This window comes from Sus scrofa, chromosome 9 (assembly GCF_000003025.6).
Source record: "Sus scrofa isolate TJ Tabasco breed Duroc chromosome 9, Sscrofa11.1, whole genome shotgun sequence".
NCBI classification, from domain to species: Eukaryota; Metazoa; Chordata; class Mammalia; order Artiodactyla; family Suidae; genus Sus; species Sus scrofa.
This window is the reverse complement of record NC_010451.4, coordinates 129,651,965-129,675,067: the sequence shown is the minus strand read 5'-3', so window position 1 is coordinate 129,675,067 and position 23,103 is coordinate 129,651,965. Positions and strand designations below refer to the sequence as shown.

The window sequence follows — 23,103 nt, the reverse complement described above, 5'->3', positions numbered from 1 at the left end:
CCCATCCCCGTGAGGGCACAGAAGCCGCCTCCTGCGCCCGGATGCCATCTAGCTGACAGGCAGAGGCGAGACGTGAACCCCTGGAAGACCGGGCATTTACCCCAAAGAATCTGTTGCCACCAAGAGAAGGGGTTGTCTTTAGTTATCAAGTTTATTTGGTCCCCCTCTGCTTCCCTGTGAGAGAGAGATGAGAGGTCAGAGCAAGATGAAAAATCAGACTGAAAATATAAAATGCTACATGCTTTTAACGCAGCTGAGAGCAGTGCATGTGATTTTTAACCCCAGACAGTATCAATGATACAAAGTTGCTGGTCAAACTGCCCAGAGGCCCGATCCCTGCTTTAAATGGTAGAATGCAAGGTGGATAGAAAGAGTATAATGTCATCTAGCTTGTATGGCTTTGTAGGGTGTTTCATCTATTATTAAGTTATTAACCTTTTCTTTCCACAACATAGGTCCAAGGTGCCTGTGTGGTTGGGGGGGGGGGTGGTTAGTCACTACACTTTTTAATCTAAGAAATGTTATGTCTTTACATCGATGAAGAGAATATAGAAAACAAAAGTGCTCACACTGGCTGTGCTGTGAATCCATTTCAGCATTTGGAAAGATAGCAGGCCAGACATTTATAAGAAAGAAATCATTTGCTATGTGCTGTCAGGCACTTTGCCTACACTCTCCATCTCTCCTACTCCTCAAGCCACCAGATAAGTCAGACATTGTTCCCACATTTCAGATGAGGAAACTGAAACAGTAAGAAACCACAGTCTATCTATCTGTCCAAGGTCACCGAGGCTAGAAGGTGCAGAGCAAGAACTGGAACGCAGCTGCGTGACTATGGCAGGACCCTTGCTGCTTGCCAGCATGGTCCAGGGGCCCCAGCCCTCTGCCTGGCCTGGCACATGGGGACCTGCCTCGGGGCCACACACCCGATGAACCTCAGAGCTGATGCCTTCCAGCACACTGGGACTTCAAACTGCTGAGCTCAGACTTTGACCTTAGTAAGGACTAGCAGCTCAGACTACCTCCCCTCCTAAGACAGGAGCCTTATTTTCCTCACCCAGGTTCCCAGTTTTGATGCTAGAATAAAAGATTTCTTTCTCTCTCTGGCTACCATGTTTGCATTCTCTCCAATTAGCACATCCATCCTTTAAAGAAAAGTCCAAGTTGCTTTTCTGGTTCCTCGGCTTCTCAGACTCCTGGTTTGAATGAAGAGTCACTATGCTGGCAAATCAAGAGTGCAGCACCCAGGAGCTGGGCTACTCAGCCTGGCCCATGTGCCACAGACACCTACCTGTCCCCTTAGATACTGCAGGAAGGATGCAGGAGCCGGAAGGTGAGGTGTCATGGTCCCTGGAATACAGCACCTGGGGAGAGGACGCAGGTCTTCAAAACATACTTAAAAAAAAACCTTTCCAATATGCAAGCATCATATTCTATGTGGCATGAAGCATGTGGTAGGACAATTACGGTGGGCTTTCGAAGTCGTGGAAAAGACTAAAAATGGCCCATTCCTTGGGACATAAGGAAAAATAGGCAGTGAGCCAGTGGAAACCAAGAAGTAAGCCAGAAAGAAATGGAAGCTTTTCTGCTTTTCCTTGCTAGGTCCTTTCTACAGGAAAAGCCAATTTTACTAGCATTTTGTCAGCCAGAGCCCTCTGTAAACAAGTCCTTCCAAATTCTCAGCCCAGTAAAAATGGAGATTCATAGGATGCTTTGAGAACTGTAACCCTTAAATGCTTTTGTGAATTACTCATGCAAATTAAATAGTGTCTGCTTTTTTAAACCACTGAGTAATGAGACCTATTTTATGAAAACCGGCAAATCATATTTAGAAGGTTTAGACCACGGCGTTCACCAGAATATTTGACTTATGGGAGAAGTTGGTACTAATTGGCTAAAAATCGAGGGGCCAGCATCATGAAAATCTGTGTGCTTCAGAATCAGGGGAAGGAGATGGCCTCCCAAATCTAATAATTCATAAACGGTGTGACCTGCAGGTCCTTTAAACTCTCTGCGCCTTCGTTTTCTCATTTGCAAATGAGGACGATGCCATCTTCCACCCCCGGTTATTAAGCTTCAATGAGAGAGGCCTGTGCACATGCCTGGCACACACTTGCACACAGGAGACACTCCACAAACGCACTGCAATTACGGGGGATGCTGATCAGCATCCTTTTTAATGCTGCCCCTACCAGGCGTGCGAGCTTATTTCTAACTCTTTCCTTCTCCTTCCACCAGCCTCTGCCCGCCCTTGCATTCTGGCCTGACACACGGCCCCTGGAACCCTGAACATTTTCCCAAATGCCATGCTCGGCCCTTCCTTTTCCCAGGCAAATAAAGCGTGGCTTGGGAGGGTCTGAGCCCTCGGGGCTGGCTCTCCCCCTCGCTCCACGGAGACACCGCCCTCTGCCCTGGTCTTGGTTCAGTCCCATCATTTCCTCTTTGTCTGGGCCAGACCTGGGTAAACTTGTGGTTTCCTTCCTCCGGGCTCTCTGGAGAGCTGAGTACTGCACACTTGAAAGCCTAAAAACTTGTCATTTCCACCTTGAACCAGTGGCTGACCTTGCCAGACAGCCTGGGAAATGAATTAGTGTCCTTAAGCAGAGGCAGAATACGAGCAGTGACCCAACTCTCCTAGGCAACTACGGAAACTGTCAAGCGGTAGTTAAAGTTCCCTTTTCCCAACCCCTTTAATTATGGTGAAAACTATGTCATATTGTTTTTGAAAAAGTTAATGAAATAGTAGGTAAAGGTGAACCAAGGAACATAATTTACTTGGATTTCCTTGCAAGCTTTTGATAAGGTCCCTCATAAAAGACCATTAAGGAAAATAGATGGCCAGAGGGCTCTAGGCGAAAGTCTTTTGGGTGTATTAAAAACTGGTTAAGCAATTTTAGGAGGAAGAATCACTGACGTTGGCTACTTCTTGGAGTGGAGAGAGGTTAATCACAAGCTGTCCCCAGTGTTAGTATTTGGACTTGAAGTGTTTGAATGATTTATTAAGGAGAGGAGAGCAAAGCTGGTCAAAGACACAACACGATGATCACAAGCTGTCCAGCGTGTATGGTGCGAATGAAGAGTCCTTGCTGGTCACCCAGGAACACAGTCCTTGGCAGGAAGAGGGAGCCTAGCCCAAAGATAAAGCCCTCCAAGGATGGGAACCACTCAGAGAAAGGTAGAAACACTTCTTATTCATGTCCCCAGTGCAGCCGGGCCTGAGGCTGGAGGGCAGGACACGATGACCTTGCAAGGGTCCTTCCCCCCCTTCCAGCAGATGGTGGTTTAAGGCCATGAAAAATCAGACATGAGTGGCATGGGCGGAAAGCATTTAAGCAATATGAAGACACCATTTTGCATACTTTTCATTCCAAATTTGTAAAAGAATGTTTCTATTGGTAAAGGAAGGCCAAAGGAACGCCATGGGGACTAAAACATTAAACCCATCTCCCGGGTAATTCTTGAATTTGACTTGATGCAGCAGAAGGTAAACAAGAGCTTCCGAGGGGACCTGTTTTCTGCCCACGGTAGGGACAGTCTTTTACAAAAGAAGACAGACCTTCCTTGAAAGTGCTTCTAACCTAACACTAAACTTCTTCTCAGAGCTGCCTGCACCGTCCTCCCCCACTTCCCCCTCCCATATTTCACTGTAAAGGGAGACAGAGGGTATTACAGAAATATCTGGATGCAGGCGAGGCAAATCCCAGGTCCTCTCCCAGCCGTGCCCCTCATTAATCTTTATGACACTTCTTAACAAGTCCTGCCTTCACTTCTTCAAGATTAAAAGATCAAGTCCGGAGTTCCCTTCATGGCTCAGCGGAAACGAATCAACCAGCAGCATCCGTGAGGATGCAGGTTCAATCCCTGGCCTTTTTCAGCGGGTTAAGGATCTGGTGTTGCTGCAAGCTGTGGCTCAGATCCCATGTTGCTGTGGCTGTGATATAGGCCAGCGGCTACAGCTCCGATGTGACCCCTAGCTGGGAACCTCCATATGCTGTGGGTTCAGCCCTTTAAAAAAAGACAAAAAAAAAAAAAGGGGGGGGGGAAAAGGTCAAAACGTCCTAAAACCAAAAGTCACACTGTAATCAGGGGCAAAGTGAATTCTAATCTAGATTTGCCAAAATTTCTTTTCTTTTGCCCAGCTGAGCAACAACCCTTGTCTATGCCTAGGATGCTATTTACAAAGTAGCAACAGATTTATTTTGAGAGAGACATAGAGAATATGTCAGATAATCCAGTGGACATTCAAATACTCTTGTCAAAGGGTCCATCCAAAAGATTCCCACAAATATAGTCTCCTTACGTTTGATAATGTTGCAAAGGCAATTCGACAGGGAAGGCGTCTTTTCAACGAACAGAACTAGAACAAGTGGAGGCCTACATGCAAAACAACGACAGCAAAACCCCCAACAGCTCTATCCTACTGCATGCAACAATGAACTCAAAGTGGATCACAGACACAAATGTAAATGTAGCTGTAAAATGATAAAAGAAAAATACAGAAGAAACTCTTGGAGACCCTGGGTTAGGCAAAAAGGTCTTAGATGCAACAGCAGAAGTGCTATCCAAAAAGAAAAAATGGGAATTCCCGTCATAGCTCAGTGGTTAACAAACCTGACCAGGAACCATGAGGTTGAGGGTTTGATCCCTGGCCTTGCTCAGTGGGTTAAGGGTCCAGCATTGCTGTGAACCGTGGTGTAGATTGCAGATGCGGCTTAGAACTCACGTAGCTGTGGCTGTGGCTGTGGCAGGCGGCTACAGCTCCGATTGGACCCCTAGCCTGGGAACCTCCAGATGCTGCAGGTGTGGCCCTAGAAAAGACAAAAAAAAAAAAAAAAAAAAAAAAAAGGATAAACTGGACATGAGAAAAATTCAAAGCCTTGGTATCTGAATCAGAAACAGAAACTGAAACAAAAAGCAAATCTTTCATTGTTCTAACCAGACCTTAGAGATATAAAACCTCTTCTCAGGAACATGAGAAGCAGAATAAGCAACTACATTGAAACCTGGCAATGCCGCAGCTTCCTCTCCCCCAGAAGGGGCCTCTCCTCTATATTCCTAGAAGTTGTGGGCTTTTTTAGTATTTAACACACCCTACTGTAGTGACTGTCACAGACTCATCTCTTGCGCCAAAGTCCTCACGGAGTTGTGAGCGCCTCGGGGTCAGGCCAGGCATATACTGTATCCTTGTTCCCCCAGGACCTCGTAGAGGGACTGATAGAGAAGGTGCAGTCAATAAACGTTTGAAGAATAAACTAAAGAAGAGAAAAGCAAGAGAAAGACACGCTGTGAGGAAAGGAAGGGGAGGAAGAGAAAGAGGGAGGGAGGTAAGCAAGAGAAAAGGGGAGAGCAAGGGAGAGAGGAATGGAAAGCAAGAAAGAGAAAGGAGAGGGACAAGGAAGAAAAGGAGAGAAGGGGGAGAGAAAAATGTGCCTCGAGTGCAGAAAACGGGGACAGGTGGAGAGAGGATGGTGTCTGGCGTGGGATGCGGGCAGCCGCGGGCCAGCCTGATCGTCTGGGCCCTGTCACCCAAACCAGCCTGCAGGTGCATGGCCAGGACACTCACCCTGAAATCAGCACCACCCTTTGTCCCTCGTGCTGCAGCCCCAGAGCTGTCAGGAGCCATTGTGTGGCTCGGCGTGGGCCAAGCCAGCAGCTGAGGCAGGAAGGGGGAGGCCCGAGCTACTGGCTGGGGCTCCTGGGTCCGCTCCCCCTGCGCCCCGGCTGCGGGCCTGGGTGCCAGAGCCAGAGAAGCCAGGTCAGGGTGGCGCGGAGCTGCTGGCATGGCAGGACTCTCACATTCTCTCCTTTCCAATGGCCCCGGCATTGCTGGGGAAACGGGAGGGGCCGGGCAGCCAGCAGCCGAGAGTGAGAACTTCCGCTTGCCAGAGCCAGCTGCTGGCTGCCATCTGGGCAGGGGCAGTGCCAGTTTCCCAAATCTGCCTTCCCTTTGGAAAAGGGGGAGAAAACTCTGTGCTGGGGAGATAGCTTCTCCTTCCATCCTGAGGCTCTCAGTTAAAAACCCAACAAAACCAGCCTTTGAAAAAGGAAGAGATGAGAAATGCCACACGTTGGGCTGTTTCCAAAGGAATTTGCTTCTCCCAGGCCCTTTCCGTCCAAGAAAAATCTCTATTCGCCCTCGATTTCCTTTGGTTCTTTCATTTACTCGGTGATAACCTTTATTTTTAAAAATTCAATCTGTTTGCACAAATAAAATGCGTATCTGTGTGTCCTTTATCGTTGTCTCATAGGGATGGGATGGGCCACCCTAAACTGGAAATTCTCTAAAAAGTGTCTTTTATTAACTTATTTTTTGGCCACTCCTGTGGCGGCAGGTGGAAGTTCCCAGGCCAGGGATCAAACCCGTGCCACAGCAGCAACCTGAACTGCTGCAGGTTGAACAATGCTGGATTCTTAACCCACTGCACCACAAGGGAACTCCAAGAGGTGTGATGTAGTGTCTTAAACTCACCCTCTACCATGAATTACCCAGGGTTTCACTAGGCTGACGTTCTCCGGATCCTTTCTGATGGTTTTATTCTTTCACTGAGCGCACACTGGGCACTTTCTAAGCGTCAGCACAGGATTGTAGATGAGGCAGAATTGAAGATCTGGTTCCCGTTCTCGGAGTTCAGCCAGCTGAGTGGAAGCACCCCTCCAGGCTCTCCCGGACGTCGGTGTGTCTGCCCTGTGTGGAGCCCGGCCCCGAGCCCACACATTCTTTCCTGTGCTACCTCTGTGTTCCCAGGAGGCAGATGGGAAAAGAGCTGGCACCTGACAGAGCACAGAATTCAGAAGAGCCTCTCAAAGCCAAAAAGCAGGTGCCCTTTATCCAGAGGCGAGAGTCAATATATCTAACAAGCCACCCAAGGTGGGCATGGACCAATCTCCGGGCAGGTGCTGGCTGGGAAAGATCAGCATGGTCACGCTGGTACATACCAGCCAAATATGAACCCTAGATTATGTTCTTATTAGTGCCTTAGCTCCTAAACCCTTCTTCTCCATCTTGATACCTTTCCTCTTAGCAAAGCATGGAGCAAGCCCGACATCTCACTAGAGCAAGTGGATGGAGGCAGGGACCGACGTACTCAGTACTCCTCGAGGACCTCGAGTTTGCAGAGATCTCACGGTGGGGCTCCAATGAGGCTTCTCCAACCTCACTGGCATCTTGGTTCTAAAGCAACCCTCACAATGTGCCTGCTATTCATGGAAGAGTTGGAAGAGGCAGGCTGAAATGCAAGAGTAAGGTTCCCTCTCAAAAATACAGTTTATTCTTCCAGCTCTAGAGCCTTGTTGTTCAGTCTGTCTGGGGGCAATCAGGCCCCCCCCAAAAAAACTGGTTCATATTGTCCAAACTCACAGGAACAACACTCTCTTGCATTTTTAGGTGTGTCCTAAGTTATTTAACCATAATGAAAAATACACGTAAATGCAGCTAGCACTGTCCTGAGCCTCCAGGGAGCACTCATGATTCGATAAATTTAAAAGAGAATGATCTCATTTGCTCCTCACCATAGTTCCTGAGATGGGCAGGGCAGGCATTACTTGGTCCCACTGGGGAGCCCAGCAGAGGTAAACCATTTGTCCCGGATGGCAGAGTCAGTGGCAACGTTAGACCAGAAGTTAGATCTCCTGACTTCTAACTCAGTGCCCTTTCCATCAGCCAGATTTCTAACTGATAATGTAAACTCCAACATCCTGGATGATACCCACCTGAGAAATGACATAAAGATCTGAAGATCCTTGATAGATATAAGATGAAGACACAAAGGATGAACTAGTTAGGAGCACAGGCTTTGACTCCTGGCGCTACCTTTGCTAACCATGTGATGTTGAGAAGTTAAGCCATCTCTCCCAGCCCCTGCTTTTTCTTCCATAGGAAAGAAACAGCCCCCTACCTCCCCAGGTTGCCCTAAGAACTGAACTCGGTAATAGAGAACCCTGATCACCGGGTCCAGCCTAGGGGAGGTGCTTGGTATGTAACGGTGTGTTTTGTTATTCTTATTATTTATTTCTGAGAAGGTGACTTCTGCTATTAGGCCAGAAGGCTCTCCCCCTGGCTGTTCTGGACTGTTCTGTGCTACCAGGAGTTCCCACTGTCTACTGTCTCCTGCATGAGGTGGGAGGAAGCCATTCATTCACACACTGGCATCTCCCAGTGTGCAATCTACCCAGGACCTTCCCAGGAACATTTGCTGGTCTGGCTATTGACCACTGATTTCTCTTCCAGCACCTTCAAACACTTTAGAAATATTTGTTCATTTCATTGTCACCACAACCCTGCTAAGCAGGCTGCTACTGTTACCCCCATGTTACAGACAGGAAAACGGAGGCCCAAAGAGGTCAAGCCACACATCTAGGAAATGGCAGAGCCGAGATTCCAACCAGACGGCCCAGGCCCAGAGCCTGTAAGTTTACCCACCACAGCGGGTGACCCCCTCATTTTAACAAAGGATGCGTCTTTAGAGAACTATGTGGATTTGTTGGAAAGGGGTTTCTAGGCAGGATACCTTTCTCAGCCTCTTAAATCTCATGAAATCTCTTCCCTGCTCTCCTACTAAAAGTTGGGCAGCCCTGAGGTTGCTTCCTAGAGGTTTCTTAAGCCCTAAGATAGGAAGAACCAGAGACACTGAAATTGACCGACTTTCCTTTAAGTTCTCAGCCATAAATTCTTCACCCACCTCAATTTTCTAAGTGTTTATGGAGGCACAGCTCTCGGGCAGGCACTGGCAGAGATATTACTAAGAAGGTGTTTCGCGCCTTCTGGGAGCCTCCAGTTAAGGAAGACAAGACAGTTGCTAATACACGTGGAACCGCCAAAGGACCGAGGCAGTTCAGAGAGAACTTGCAACCATCACAGGATCAGAGGGACCTTTGGGTGAGCACCGCCTGAAGGAATTAGACCTACTCATGCTGCACAAGCAAACCTTGAGGGAATGTCAGAGGAAGTGTAACACTATCATGAAAAGTTCCATCGTGAAAACAGGGTTGTTCACAAACCCCCAAATCCCTAACTTCCGAGCCCAGGGGACATCTCCTGGTTTGAAGGAGGAAGTTTCAGGACCAATAAACGGTACTCCTATTTCAAGACACAAGTCATCTCAAGAGATGACATGGGGTGAAAACATAGTTTCAAGGAGCATCCCTTCTTTAACAGTAGGGATGCTAGAGTCAGTATGATGGGCCCAAGAGATGGATGTTTGGGATGTTGGCGTTGCATGGCAACTAAGGCCCCAACGAAACCTGCTTTTGAATAGAACTGGATGTTTCTTATGTACCCATGCCTGCGGGTATCAGAGCCCTGAGAAATGTCAACATAGGTATGATCAGGCCCACCTTATGAAATGAAAACGGTGCATAAATCCTCCAAGGAACTATCTGCCTAATATTTGTAGCATCGTGAGCCTCTCCAACTCCAAATGGAAGGTGAACTTGGCCTCTCAGGGAAGTAAAGACATCTGACAACACAACTAAACCACCAGAATCCAAGAGGATCCTGAACAGGAATTTTTCCAGACCAGACCAAGCCCAACCATTGGGAGGACAAAACGTCCTACTCACAAGCCCTCCGGTTCCCCCATTAAGCCCAGGCTCCCAAGCAGAACAGGCTCACGTGACCAGCTCCCAGGGAACCATGCTGTTGATTTTAAAAAAAAAAATAAAACAACCTATGAGTTTTATCTCTTTATCTCCTCAGTCCAGAGGGAAAAAAAGGGACACAATCTGTCCTCCCAGTGGGACATCCACCTGATTAGATGTCATAAAACAGAGTAGTCCTTTAGTTAATAATGGCTGGAATACCTCCGACCCACAGTTACTGGAAAGAAAAAAAAACTAACTACAGATAAACTCCCTAGGGTTTCAGATCCATTTTGTAATAAGCCATGTTATGGAGGAAACCTGGCCCCAAAAGATAGTTTGAATGCAAAATAAAGATAGCTCACATGCTTTGAAGCAGAGACAGGGCTCCCGCGGAAGCCACAGAATCATATTTTCGGCGGATCATTATATTTCCTGCCTCAGACTTTATTTGGGTCCCACCGTTCTTTTCTACAACTCCTATTTTTAGTCATCAGAGGCACCATGTCCTGCCAGGCAGGGGCCTCGGCAGGGCAGGTCTGGCAGGAATGGCGAGGGTTGGAGGCCCGGGGAGTGGAAAGAGCCGGGCAGACAGGGGGCAGTCCGGCTTCAAGGAGCAGGGGCAGCCCACAGGGCCAGGCAGGGCGGACGGGCCAGGCAAACCTCAGGGAGACAATTCAGGGGGAGCACCGTGGGTTTAGGGAGCAGGACTCCAGGGATCAGGAGGCCGCTGACTTCCAGAAGGGGCAGAGGTGGGCAAGCATGCTCTGAGATCCCCTGTCACCCAAGCATGAACAGAGGCTTAAAGGCAGAGCCTTGACGGCATTAGACTAAATGAAATCAACCAGTCACAGAAGGACAAAGACTGCCTGATTCCTCTTAGGGGAGGTATCTGAAATATTCAAATGCATAAAATCAAAGAGTAGAAGAGCACTGGTGGCCTGGGGGGGAGAGGGAAATGGAAAAGTACTAACGGATGGGCAGCAAGTTTGAGCTGAGACGATAAGCAAGCGCCGAGGATCTGCTGGACAACATCGGACCAATGCCTAACAATACACCTATGGGCATAAGAGGTGCAGTATACCCTAAATACCTACCTACACTTAATGCAGTTAACAATTCTGTACCACGTAGTTTCAAATTTGTTAAGCGAGTAGATCGCACGGCAAGGGTTCTTACCACAATCGAATCCACTTTTTAAAAAATAAACCACAACACACGGGTCTGAGCCAAAGAGGTGCAGGATGCATCTATGCAAACACCCGTGGTGGCTAAAAACTGTTATAAAAGAAAACCTTACTCTTCATTCAGCATTGACTCTCGTCTCCGCGAATCCTATGAGATCTACCTCTGGGGGAAGGGGCAGAAAAAAGAAAGCACGGCATCTTCTGGGTGAGAACTAGCCAGGAGCTGATGGGAGGTTCTCTCTCTGAACACATTTTAGACTGACACTTTATCTGGGGAAGGAGCCCCAGGTTCTGGGTTGACCTCTAGATTTCCTTGGGCATTGGATACCCTGAAATTCCTTTCTGGCTCCCAGTCACTTCCCACCATTTCATACTTGGTTGGCATTTTTCACTTTGTGCATTTCCCAGAAACCACACAAAGAAGTCAAGAGGAAATGTCTCAGAACAGGGCAAGGAGCAATCCAAAAAGTAGCAAGGGATGGACTCTAGTCCATCGCCCAGCTATCTTTCTTTCCAAGTGGAATCCTCTGCTTTCCCATAACTTTCTCTGGCCCCTTCTGCCCCTTTGGCAATCAATATATCTCTACCGTTGTCTCCTGATTTCCTCCTTGTCCTGACCCTTGTGTGGTCAAAGGAGAAATGCAAAAGAACAGCATCCAGGACAGCTCAGCGTCCCCGCCTGGCCCCGCCCCAGGAACCACACCACACAAAGGCTGAGGCAGGAGGTGAGGTCCCATGGCAGGCAGGTCATATTCTGGGAAAAGGATCTTGAAAATCCCCTCCTGAGTTGGCCCAATGCTTTATGAAGGAAGACACGCAAAAAGAATTAGAGAAGCAGATCCTATGAGCCAACTAGAGTAAAAGGGAAATGCACTAGAAGGAGAAGGATGTCAATTAGCTGAGTCTTGCAGAGCTGCCCACACCCTGGACAGCAGTGGGCACACCAGCGACACGGGGTCCAACGGGCCACACCCTCTTACCCGCTGCATTACTGGGGTACACAAACCAAGGCTTAATCATGTATTTGCCTGTATATCCATGTGCCTTTTAAGTTCCAAATGCTGTGCTCAGTAATGGGACCGCAGAGGAGATTTCCTTCCTGATGGGCAAGCATTTATTGAGACCCTACTTTGTGCAAAGCCCTGGAGGACGCATGGGAAGAAAAGGAGGCTGAGACAGGACACGAAATGAATGGAAGACAGTCCTTGTCATCAAACTGGATGAAGGCACAAAGCAAATCCTGACGAAGTAGCTTGCTGGAACAACCCGCAAAAAAACCCTGACTCTTTTTAGCAGTTTACCCTCCCACAGAAAGAGGTTCACTTTGGTTGAATAAATGCTGGCTTTCCTGGGCGTTAAGATCAGCGGATGCCTTTGACAAAGACACTCAGAAGGGAGCTCAAATTCCGCGACAAGGAACGGAGTTGCTATTCAGTGACTGCTTTAGGGAAAGCTTCAGGGAGAGGGAGAGGGAGAGGGAGACCCAGGGGCCATGACTAAGGAGGAATTCTGACAAGAGGAGGCGGAACTCTTGGTCTTTGTTTACTGGCAGGTGTTGGAGGGTGTAGCGCTCCTCCATCTCCCCATCACACCGCAGTCGCTTCTACATCACTCGCTAAGGCTTTGTGGGTTGGGTCTGTTCGGACGGGTTGGGATAAAGCCTGGACCTCATTTCCAAATGGTCAGAGGCAAAGGCAGAGGGTTCTGTGTGTAAGAACAACTACAGATGAGTTATTGAGGGCACATTTTTAGCACTGCGTTTGCACGTCTAGATATGAAACACATGTGCTCAGGAAGTTCAGCGGGAAGTCATCAGAGGATGACTGGATAAGCAGCGCAGGCTTCCTAAAAGAAGCCAAGTTTGAACTACATGTCCCTTGGGAGACAGATTCAGGACACGGAAATACAAAGGTACGCATGTGACTTCACAGAGACCCTCCCCCACCCCCGAAACAGACATATTATTTCCTGACCTCAGTCAAGACCCAGACATGGACACAGGCAGACACAGACATGCACTCAGCTACGCCCACACCTACCGTGGAAGAAAATACAGGTGCGCACCAGCTCATCCCGCCATTATACACAAGCAGGTAACACCTAGCATCTTTCGGCCTGGGCAAAGTGACCCCTGCTCTCCCTGAGATGCTGTACAAAAAGCGGTTCATTAGTATTAAAACCACATCACTGCCAAAGTGCACAAAAGTCAAATTTATAACATATTAGACATTTTTAGTGGAAAATGCAAATTCATAACAGAGAAGGTTGGGCACATGTCCTTTGAAACCATTGCCTCACAAAGCTTGGCAAGGATCTAGGTCTTTCAGAGAGAAGCTATTCAGTGTAAGCATCCAAGACCATCTTAGTGTTAGAGGCTTTAAAGGACACAAGTGGTCAACGAGAAAATAAGAACCACAAATAGATTATATATATATACACACACACACATATAATCAGCTTCGCCTCTGAAGTTAAAAAAAATCAAATAAAAAATGACATGATACCAATTGCCCTAATCTGCCAAATGCAGAAAGAATAGAAAAACCCTCCCATCAGGACTGGTTCGGATGGGAGGATGAGGAACTGTGCTCTCACCTAGAGCACAAAGGATGGCGATTTGGCACATGACGCTCACAGGAAGCCAAGCGAACCTTCCACCAAAGCCTCACACGTGTACATCTTCCCGATCTGTGACGCCACTTCCAAGACTCTGCCTTGATGGAATACCCAGGTCAGTGTACACAGACATGTGTAAAGGCTTTCATCATACTGGCTTTTAAAACAGTGAAAAGTTGGAAACTGTTAAAATATCTAGTAAAAGGAGAGTATTCAATAAAATATGGTATCCGTCCAATGAAATACTATATCACTATTATAGGCATAATACAAGATTTCATGACACCGAAAAATGTTATAACACAGAGCAAGATGCTGTAAATGAGAAAAGCAGATTCCATACAGTATATAACTTGATTCTCTTTCAATAACAAAACGAGTTAATGTACTGGGTGGTTAAACCAGAATATAAGCTGCCTGATAGCAGCAGCTCCTTTGGCTGTTAAATACTGTCGAGAAAAGTGCCTGGCATAACACAGGCCTTCAAAAAATATTTGTTAATTAAATGCATTCATGCTTATTACGCACCAGGTACGGTTGTAAGCACTTGATAGATTCTTTCAGTCTCTCAACAGCGCTGTGCTCTAAGCCCTTTTTTTTTTTTTGTCTTTTTAGGGTCCCCCCTTCCAAGACATATGGAGGTCCCCAGGCTAGGGGTCAAATCTGAGCTATAGCTGCTGGCCTACACCACAGCCACAAGGGATCCGAGCCTTGTCTGCAACCTATACCACGGCTCACAGCAATGCTGGATCCTTAACCCACTGAGCAAGGCCAGGGATCGAACCAGCATCCTCATGGATGCTAGTCAGATTCGTTTCTGCTGAGCCACAACGGGAACTCCTAAGTCTCATTATGAACCCCACTGAGCCATGAGGAAAAACAGAGAGGTCAGCCACATGGCCTAGGTCATCCGGCCAGTAAGTGGTAAAGCCAAGATGCAGACTCAGGCAGCCTGCATCCAAAGCCTTCACTCCAACACTTTCTGTACATATGTGTAGAGCAAAGGCTGGAGGGAGTGTACCAACACCTCAATGGCAGTGATCTGGGCCGCACTGCAGGGAGGGAGGAATACGCAAAAGTTTGTTTTCCCTTCTCACTTGACAGAGCTTTCTAATTTCTCTATAATGCAAAGGTAAAAATCAATTTTTTGGCCACACCCATAACATGCAGAAGTTCCCGGGCCAGGGATAGAACATGAACCACAGCAGTGACAACAGCAGATCCTCAACCGCTAGGCCACCAGGGAACTCCAAAAATCAGAATTCTAATGTATATAACTATGACTTTGAAGTAAAATGCAATTTCCTTTCATGGATGCCTTCTCTGACCAGAAGCAGAAGGAAAGTAAGTCAGAGGCAAGGGGTTCTCAAGAGGGAGGGAAGAGATGAGAGCCGAGACGAGGGCCCCAGTTTCCAGGAACAAGGTCAACAATTTCAGACACTGCAGGCGCCCTGACTTCCCACATGTACTTTCGCATGCCCTTCAACCCAAGAGGATTCCAGCCCACTTTCTTGGGGTCACCATTCACCTGGACAGACACACGGTGGCCCAGAGCAAAGGCATCTTGCAAGAGTCTCTCCAGGTGGACACAACCATGTACTTGTAGAGGTACATGTGCCCAAAGAAGCTCCTTGAAGTTCTGAGATGGACACTGAGTGGGCAGGAGGGATTCAGCTTAAGAAAGACGTAGGCCATGCCTTCAAGAAACTCTGAGATTGTTCGGGAGACAGAAAAACGAAAACACGATTAAAGTATTGCAGAGCTATTAACTGAGAAGGGAGTTGGGGAGGTTCCCAAAGCAACATTAGAGGCGTCTGAGTCCTCTAACGTCCTGGACTTGCCTCCACCAGAGAGCTCATTGCATCCTCTCTGGCACAGAGTAGGCTCTTTCATCGGCAGCAGCTTTGCCTGAGGGGTTATCTCCATACGGAAATGGCCCTGTTGGGAATTTCTCCAGTTTGGCCCATCGAGAATCAGGCCAAGGGGGATGCTACACCCAGAAAAGAGTGCCCTAGCGATCTCTCCGGCTGAGATGGAACGAACCAGGTGAACACACAGAAGAGGAAGGAAGAAATTCCCAGGCTGTGTGAGTACAAGTGCAAGATCGAGTTAAGACCCAGCGGATTTGTTTCGGTCAGAATGGCTGTGGCTGCAGCAGAGATGAGTCACGGAGGGCCTTTTAGTCACACTAAGCTCAGCGTTAATTTTCCAAGCTATGAGGATTCAAAAAAGACGAAGTGATGTGGTCAGATTTGGTTACAGGAAAATCACTGTGGCAGCACCACAGAAGGTGGGAGAAGAGGGGCCGGCGAGAGGCCAAGAGGCCCGTTAAACTGGGAGATCACTGCAAGGAAGCAGCCGTGAAATAATGACCTGGCTGAAGGCGGGGGCTTCGAGGGTGCAGAGAAAAAGACACCCCGTCATTATTTTCCTCCAGGCCAGCTTGAAATTATTCTCAGGCATGCAGAACAGTTAAAAATGACACTTGAGTGTGAAAAAGGCAAAGCCGATCTCGAGGACTTAGCCATCTTGCCAGCTCAGCAGCACCAGTTCCCCAAGGTTTCACACCCCACTAGCACCTCGGCATACACCCCTCCCGCAGGCAGGGACGAAGACATCCAGGCAGCCAGAGAAACACTCAGAAGCGGCAGCAGAGGGGGGAAAAGTACATTACAGAGCCCAGCATCTGTGTCTAGCAGCTGCCAAGCAACCTCCATGTGTTCCTGCAGCTGTCGGCATGAGAGCGATGGAAGACGGAACAGAAGGACAAAAAGAACTTTCAGCAACAGGCTCTGAGTGCCAGGCAGGTAGGGTGGGCTCGGGGGCGATCGAGGCTCATCCACTCGGTGCTCTCTCAAGCGGCAGCTTTCGTTGGAGAATTGCCACCCGGAGCCCCTAGGTTGTCAGCCCATTCCTGAGGCTGGGCATGGCAGGACACCTGTCCCCTCACCTGAGCCAGGGGACCCAGGGAGGCGCAGACTGGACTTGCTGAGCCAGCTTCCTTAGTTTGATGTCTCCATGTCCCTGAAGATGCAGTATGACTCGCATCACTATGTGTCCAAATCTGTGAATCAAAGCTAAGGATGGCGGTGGGGGGTGGGGGTTCTTTGAGAAATTCATGACCCCCTCACCAACAAACAATCAAGGAGATGATGCAGGGTGTCCCATTCAACCAAAATAGGGAATTGCTGATTTTGACAGAAGGTTGGAAGCATGCATCCTGTTGATTATCCACTCATTCCTCCATTAATTCTGAGATTTATTAAGAACCTACCAAGTTCATGAGACCAGGCTTTGGGGCAGCTAAAAGAGACACGGGCAAAATAACAATGCTAGGAATGTTTGTCATGCCATACAACTTACAAAAGAACTTTATCCATCACTTTTTTTTTTCCTTGTCTTTTCAGGGCCGCACCCGCAGCATAGGGTGGTTTCGAGGCCAGGGGTCGAATTGGTGCTACAGCTGCCAGCCTACATTACAGCCACAGCAACATGAGATCCGAGCCGTGTCTGCAACCCACACCACGGCTCACAGCAATGCCAGATCCTTAAGCCACTGAGAGAGACCAGGGAGCAAACCTGCATCCTCGTGGATGCTAGTCAGATTCATTTCTGCTATGCCAGGACGGGAACTCATCTTTTTTTTTTTTTTTTTTTTTTTTTTTTTTTTTAACAGCTAAAGCTACTAGTCCATGCTTTGCACAGTGCAGGCAGTTCAGATGTTTATAGCCATTGGCTGCCTTGATTGGCCAGTGTGCTTGTGAACCACTTGTTTAATATAGTATTTTAAAGACTGTCCCTGCCCACTGCAACACTGCAAGGTCAGAGCTACGTCCTCAACCTTTCTGGCCTGTGACCACCTTCTGATTCGAGCCCTCAGGTCACTTATGATGTAGTTACAAGAGAAAGATATCAGAGAGAGATGAAAAAACTCCAGGGTGACATGAAAACGAGTGCCTGATCATGCGAATCAGAGAGCAGACACCCCATGTGGGTAAAATGAAACATATGGGAAAGACTGCCAGATACACAAGCGAGCTTAGACGGGGTGTCATTTGCGGTAGGGAGTTGAGCTGGTATGGGCCACAGCAACATGAGATCCGAGCCGTGTCTACAACCCATGGGATTTGGCTGGGGCTTCGGTCATGGCTGTCAGGGAAACAGGCTCTGAGGACGGAACGACTGGGTTCCACACTCAGCTTTCCATGAATAAAATGAGGATGATGACACTGGCGTCTAACTCACGGGATATTCCCAGGATTAAGGGACAGTCTAGGTAAAGGGCCTGAAAGCGAATGTGCTCAGTAAATGACTGGTGTCGTTATTTCATCTCCTTTTGTATAGACGTTAAGTGGGAAACAGCCCTTCTGCAGAGGCTTTTCATTTCTCACATGTAACATCCAGGATTCCTAGCTGCAAGCAACAGAAACCATCTCCAGCTGATGATGATCCGTGAATAGCTAAATGGAGAAGGATTTCCTTTTTTTGTTTTAGGACTTCATCTGCGGCATATGGAAGTTCCCAGGCTAGGAGTCGAATCAGAGCTACAGCTGCTGCCCTACGCCACAGCCTCAGCAACGCGGGATCTGAGGGGCATCTTCGACGTATGTTGCAGCTTGTGGCAATGGCAGATCCTTAACCCACTGAGCAACACCAGAGATTGAACCCACATCCTCATGGATGCTAAACAGGGTTCTTAACCCATAGAGCCACAGCGGGAACTCCTGGAGAAGGAATTTACTAAAAGGTAATTCACAGAATCACTAGAAAGGCTAAAGAACCAGAGAAGAAAATGGGAAAGAACCAAGGGAGCCTGGACAGCCAGGACCACAGGCAAAGGACTGCCTTGGTGAGAACGCCAATAGCTCATGTTGGACAGAGCTCCATGGCCAAACATGACAAGAGGATGCTGTTCTCAACATTGCCACAGTCACTGGCTTGAGTACCATGTATCTCTTCTTCCTGGCTCCAGAATCACAGTCTGGGAGGGGGCATCTGACTGCCAGGCCTAAGGTACATGCCCTCACCCTAGCTGCCAATGGGCAGGGGAGAATTGGCTTCTGAAAGTGCAGTTCTTCCAGGGCAAAAATAACCTGGTGTCCCACAAGATTCATGAATTTAAAAAAAAAAAAAAAAGAGTTCCCTGGTGGCCTGATGATTAAGCACTTGGTGTTGTCACTGCTGTGCCTCAGACTGGATCCCTGGCCTGGGAACTTACACATGTTGTGGGCACAACCAAGGGTTCCGAAGCTGAGCAGCCTAAAAACAACTGTCCAACATACCAGGCCAGATCCCCCCTCCCAACCAAGTTCACGCCTGCCCCTCGTGTCCCAAAGCCTAGCTGCCTGACTGAAGACTTTGGGGTCTAGTGACACTAAATGCACTTTGCTGCTCCAGGCCTGGGTAGATTTATTTATTCTTCCTCTACTTTTTCACTTGCTCGCTCTCTACACAAATGTTCCGATGCAGGCATCACATCTGCCTACTTGACAAGCTTCCTTTGACTCCTACAGGTTGGATGAGTTGCATTTTTCTGGCTTCCCATGGCATTCAGGATATGCCTTCCTGTACCACTTAATTCACTGAATTGAAACCAGTTAATGAAGAATCTGGCTCAGTGGTTCTCAAGTATTAGAATTAGAAGCATCAGAATCACCCGGAGAGCTTGTTTGAGCTCAGATTCCTGAGTCCCATTCCTAGAGTTTCTGATTCAATCCTTCTGGGGTTGGATCTAATATGTGCTTTTCTAGCAAGTTTCTGATGACTCTGATAAATCTTCACTGATGCTTCTGGCCTTGGACTCATATACTGAGATCCAGTAACCTAACTTACACCTTAAATCAATGATTCTAAACTAGGGGCTATGCCCCTGCCCCCCCTCCCCTAAGGACATTTGGCAACATTTTGAGACATTTTTTTGTTGTCATAACTAAGAGGGGGTGGCTGCTGACATCCAGTGGGTAGAGCCCACCACCATCCAACAAAGAATTATCCAGCCCCAAATACCAATAGTTTCTCGGTTGAGAAAGCCTGTTGTGGATGGCAAGACTCCTAAGGGCAGACACTTTGAGCACCGTGTTCCCACAGCTGATGTGTCCAGTAGTCTGTAGTATTTGCTCACTTGATGGTTATTAAATGGAATCATTTGACAAAAGACCATGAATATATGTTCTTAACCCAAAGTTGAAAACAAGTCTTAAGAACTACAAGGTAACCTGGGGCTGAACACATGGGCTTGGAAGCAGTCATAAACCACAAAAAAAAAAAAAAAAAAAAACTGCTGGATGTGAAGTCACAGGAAAAGGAGCATCCAGGCTCCTCATCACTTGGTTTGCCCCCTGACCCACCTGAATACTGCTTTCTGCATTCCCGAGCAAGCAAGAGCAGCCTTCCAACAGTTTCTCCCCAAACCTGCTGGCCAGGCCTGTTACCCAGACACCAGTAACCATCTCCTCTCTTTCACAGGGGCAAACCCTGGCACATGGTCACACATTAAAAACAGCATTTTCCAACCTCCCTTGCAGCTAGCCAAGTGTGGCCGTGTGAGAAAGGCCTGGGCAATGCAACGTGAGTAGACGCCATGCATGCAACTTTGAGTCAAGTCCTGAAAGGAAGGGATGTGCCTCCTTGCCCTCCCCTCTCTCCCTGGCACTGTTTCCACTGTGAGTGGACGGGGCATGCATCTTGGTGAGGACCAGGGAGGTTTTCCTTGGAAGAGGAAGGTTGTGCTCTTCCTCTTGGCTTTCCCAGCTTCTGGCTCTAATGGATGATGCTGCCCGTCCCCCATGTGTCCTTGACTGCGTAGACACTCTAATTCATCTAGAAGTCACTTTTTTTTTTTTCACTTTGGGATCTGGTCAATTTTACAGTCTGCAGTTGACTCTGCATGCCCCAAAGTGAAGGAATCTGCATACTCTGTCAATCTCCATAGCTTTGGGGAATGTTTTAAATGGCATTTGGGGATTGAAAGCAAGATACAATTGCCCTCTGACAAAGAAGGTAATGATCAAGGCCCCCTCTAATAGCTTTTATATCACTAAGTCACAACACTCTCTCTCTACTTCTTATTCATGCAAATGAAGTGCAAATCAAAGCAGAGCAAACTGTCTGTCAACAGGTTGGCTTAAATACCAGAATTCTTTTTTTTTGGTCCCTTTTAAATAAAGAGCAAATAAGGACAGAAAAGAAACAAGACGGTGCCTTTTGTGTTTGTTGTAATATTTTTAAAATTTTCCCGTTCTCCTTCTGCAGTAGGCCTGAAAGGTCACAAGGTAAGTGTTTTTCATTCATATCCCTGAGCTGAAGGTATCTGGAGATGATAAAACTTTTTTTTTTTTTTTTTTTTTGTTCTCCCTTTTCCTTTCAAATCCTCCTGTCAAGGTGCCCAGAACAATGCTTCTGGAGCAGATGGAGAAGGCATGCAAAGCCATGCTGGGAAACCACGTTTCCAGAAATGGTGTCTGTGTGAGCCCTGTCTTCTACAGCAAGAGCCACCTGGGGAAGCCTACCATGCCGTCCTCTCTATCCTGCACACATGTCCAACAGGGCCCTTAACACCTGGCCATGCCTAACACTTATTAAGTTGGCACCTGCTTCTAGAGACCCCATGCTTTTTACCTGGAGGCCAACAAAGGATGTCACCACCAGGCTCTAGCCCGATGGTGGTGCTGGGAAGAATCTTGAGATAGTAGCCACGTCTGCAGCCAACATCAATGCTGTCACTCTAAGGAACAAGACACTGCAGGCCGCCCCAGAAAAACAGATGTATTTGTCTGGTGTCTGCAGGCCCCTTAAACCAGAAGGTAAGGATTTGATGGAAAGTGCCTAAGACTCCACAGATTCTCTTTCAGTGTCAGAGACTGTCGTCTTATAATGGATGTTGCAATCTGTATTACTCAATTATACCTCCAGACTAAATGGATCAGAGGAAAACAACCAACAGCATTAAACAGTGTTCACACCATACCACGGCTGTGCCATTTCATTATCTTATTTAGACCCCACAGCCAGGACTAGATGGGTATGATTAAAAAATAGTCAATCCTATGGTAGTTATAGTTTTAGTTTTTTGAAGAACCTCCAGGCTGTTTTCCATAGTGGTTGCACCAACATACATTCCCACCAACAGTGTAAGAGGGTTCCCTTTTCTCCACACCCTCTCCAGCATTTATTGTTTGTAGACATTTTGATGACAGCCATTCTCTACCATGTGATCCAGGAATCCTAATCCAGAGAAAACCATAATTCAAAAGGATACATGTATCCCAATGTCCATTGCAGCACTATTACAATAGCCAAGACATGGAAGCAACCTAAACGTCCATCAACAGAGGAATGGATAAAGAAGATGTGGTACATATACACAAAGGAATATAAGTCAGCCACAAAAAAGAATGAAATGATACCATTTGCAACAATATGGATGGACCTAGAGACTATCATCCTAAACGAAGTGAGTCAGACAGTGAAAGACAAACACCACATGATATCACCTATATGTGGAATCCAAAAAAGGATACAAATGAACTTAGTTGCAGAATGGAAACAGACTCACATACTCTGAAAAATTTATGGTTTCCAAAAAGGTGGCAGGGAGGGACTGGGGGTTTGGGATTGGCCTATGCATACTGAAGTACATGAATGATTGGCCAATGGGGACCTGCTCTATAGCACAAGGAACTCTACCCAGTATTCTGTGATCTATGTGGGGAAAGAATCTGAGAGAGAATGGATGCGTATGCATGTATAGCTGGGTCACTTTGCTGTATAGCAGAAATTATCACAACCTTGTAAATTAACTATTCTTCAATAAAACTTTAAAACAAACAGTCCATCCTGGGGTGGGGGAGGTCTCTGGAAAGGGGCCCATAAATAGCACCCTGCTTCACGTGAGATCTGAACAACTGAAAAACAAAACAAAGGAGTAGCAGCGGGAGGCCAAAATAAAAACTTTATTCCCAATAAAGGCCCACTGACAAGACACTGCTTAGTGTGAGTGCCCCAGAGGTACGCAGAATTGCTCTCCCAGGCAGAGGGATGCTGGACCTGGGAAGATGGCCTGTTCCGTGGAGAGGGGGAAGAGGTCACATGCCTCCTGCAGGCAGGCAGACAGCTCCCCAGAAAGCAAGGGGAGTGGTATTTTTCCTAAATGTGCCAATCCACTAAATCACCCCACTGGAGCAAGTGAGTCAAACAAGGAGAGGACCCGGAACGCCACACCTCCTGCACAGAAAGAACCATCAGGAGTGGGGAGCAAGCTCTCCCTCCCCAGCACTGCCGCAGGATGCGGCAACTGACCAGCGAGACATTAGGAGGTTTCACTCATGCTACTCAGTTAGCAAAAGGTGATGCCACAGCTCTGGATGGCCAAACCCAAGGATACCACATCAGCTACGGAGAGTCACTCCGAAGGACAGAAGGACAGTCATCAGCCACTTCCCACCACTGTCCACGAGCCACCTCCTCCCCTAGCTTGGCTTCTCAAGTTTCATTCGTCTGCCAACACTCTCCTTCTCGAAGCTGATGTTTAACGCTGTCTAATCACCACCCAGCACACTCACGGAAGACCTATGTCAGAGAAGGTAACTCCAAGTTCTTCACAGCTCAATCTGCAGGAGAAGCCTGCTCTGGAGGACTTGGTGGCTCATTTACAGCCCAACCCCTCCTTATTTGTCTTGGCCTCGTATGCAGCCTTGCCTTCCTCCAGCTTGACACTGGAGAAGGA

General features: G+C 47.7%; 1 protein-coding gene across 35 annotated transcripts in view; it reads right to left on the bottom strand.

The window, feature by feature from the left end:
• Positions 1–23,103, bottom strand: part of LOC106507881 — a 193,601-nt gene that overhangs the window by 98,077 nt on the left and 72,421 nt on the right. For 28 of the 35 annotated variants that reach the window (XR_002335979.1, XR_002336009.1, XR_002335977.1 and 25 more), the window contains one exon: positions 1,292–1,364. The exons of the other annotated variants lie outside the window; for them this stretch is intronic. The gene's annotated coding sequence lies outside the window, so the exon portion shown is untranslated. The remainder of the gene's footprint in view (positions 1–1,291; positions 1,365–23,103) is intronic. 35 annotated transcript variants of the gene reach the window in all.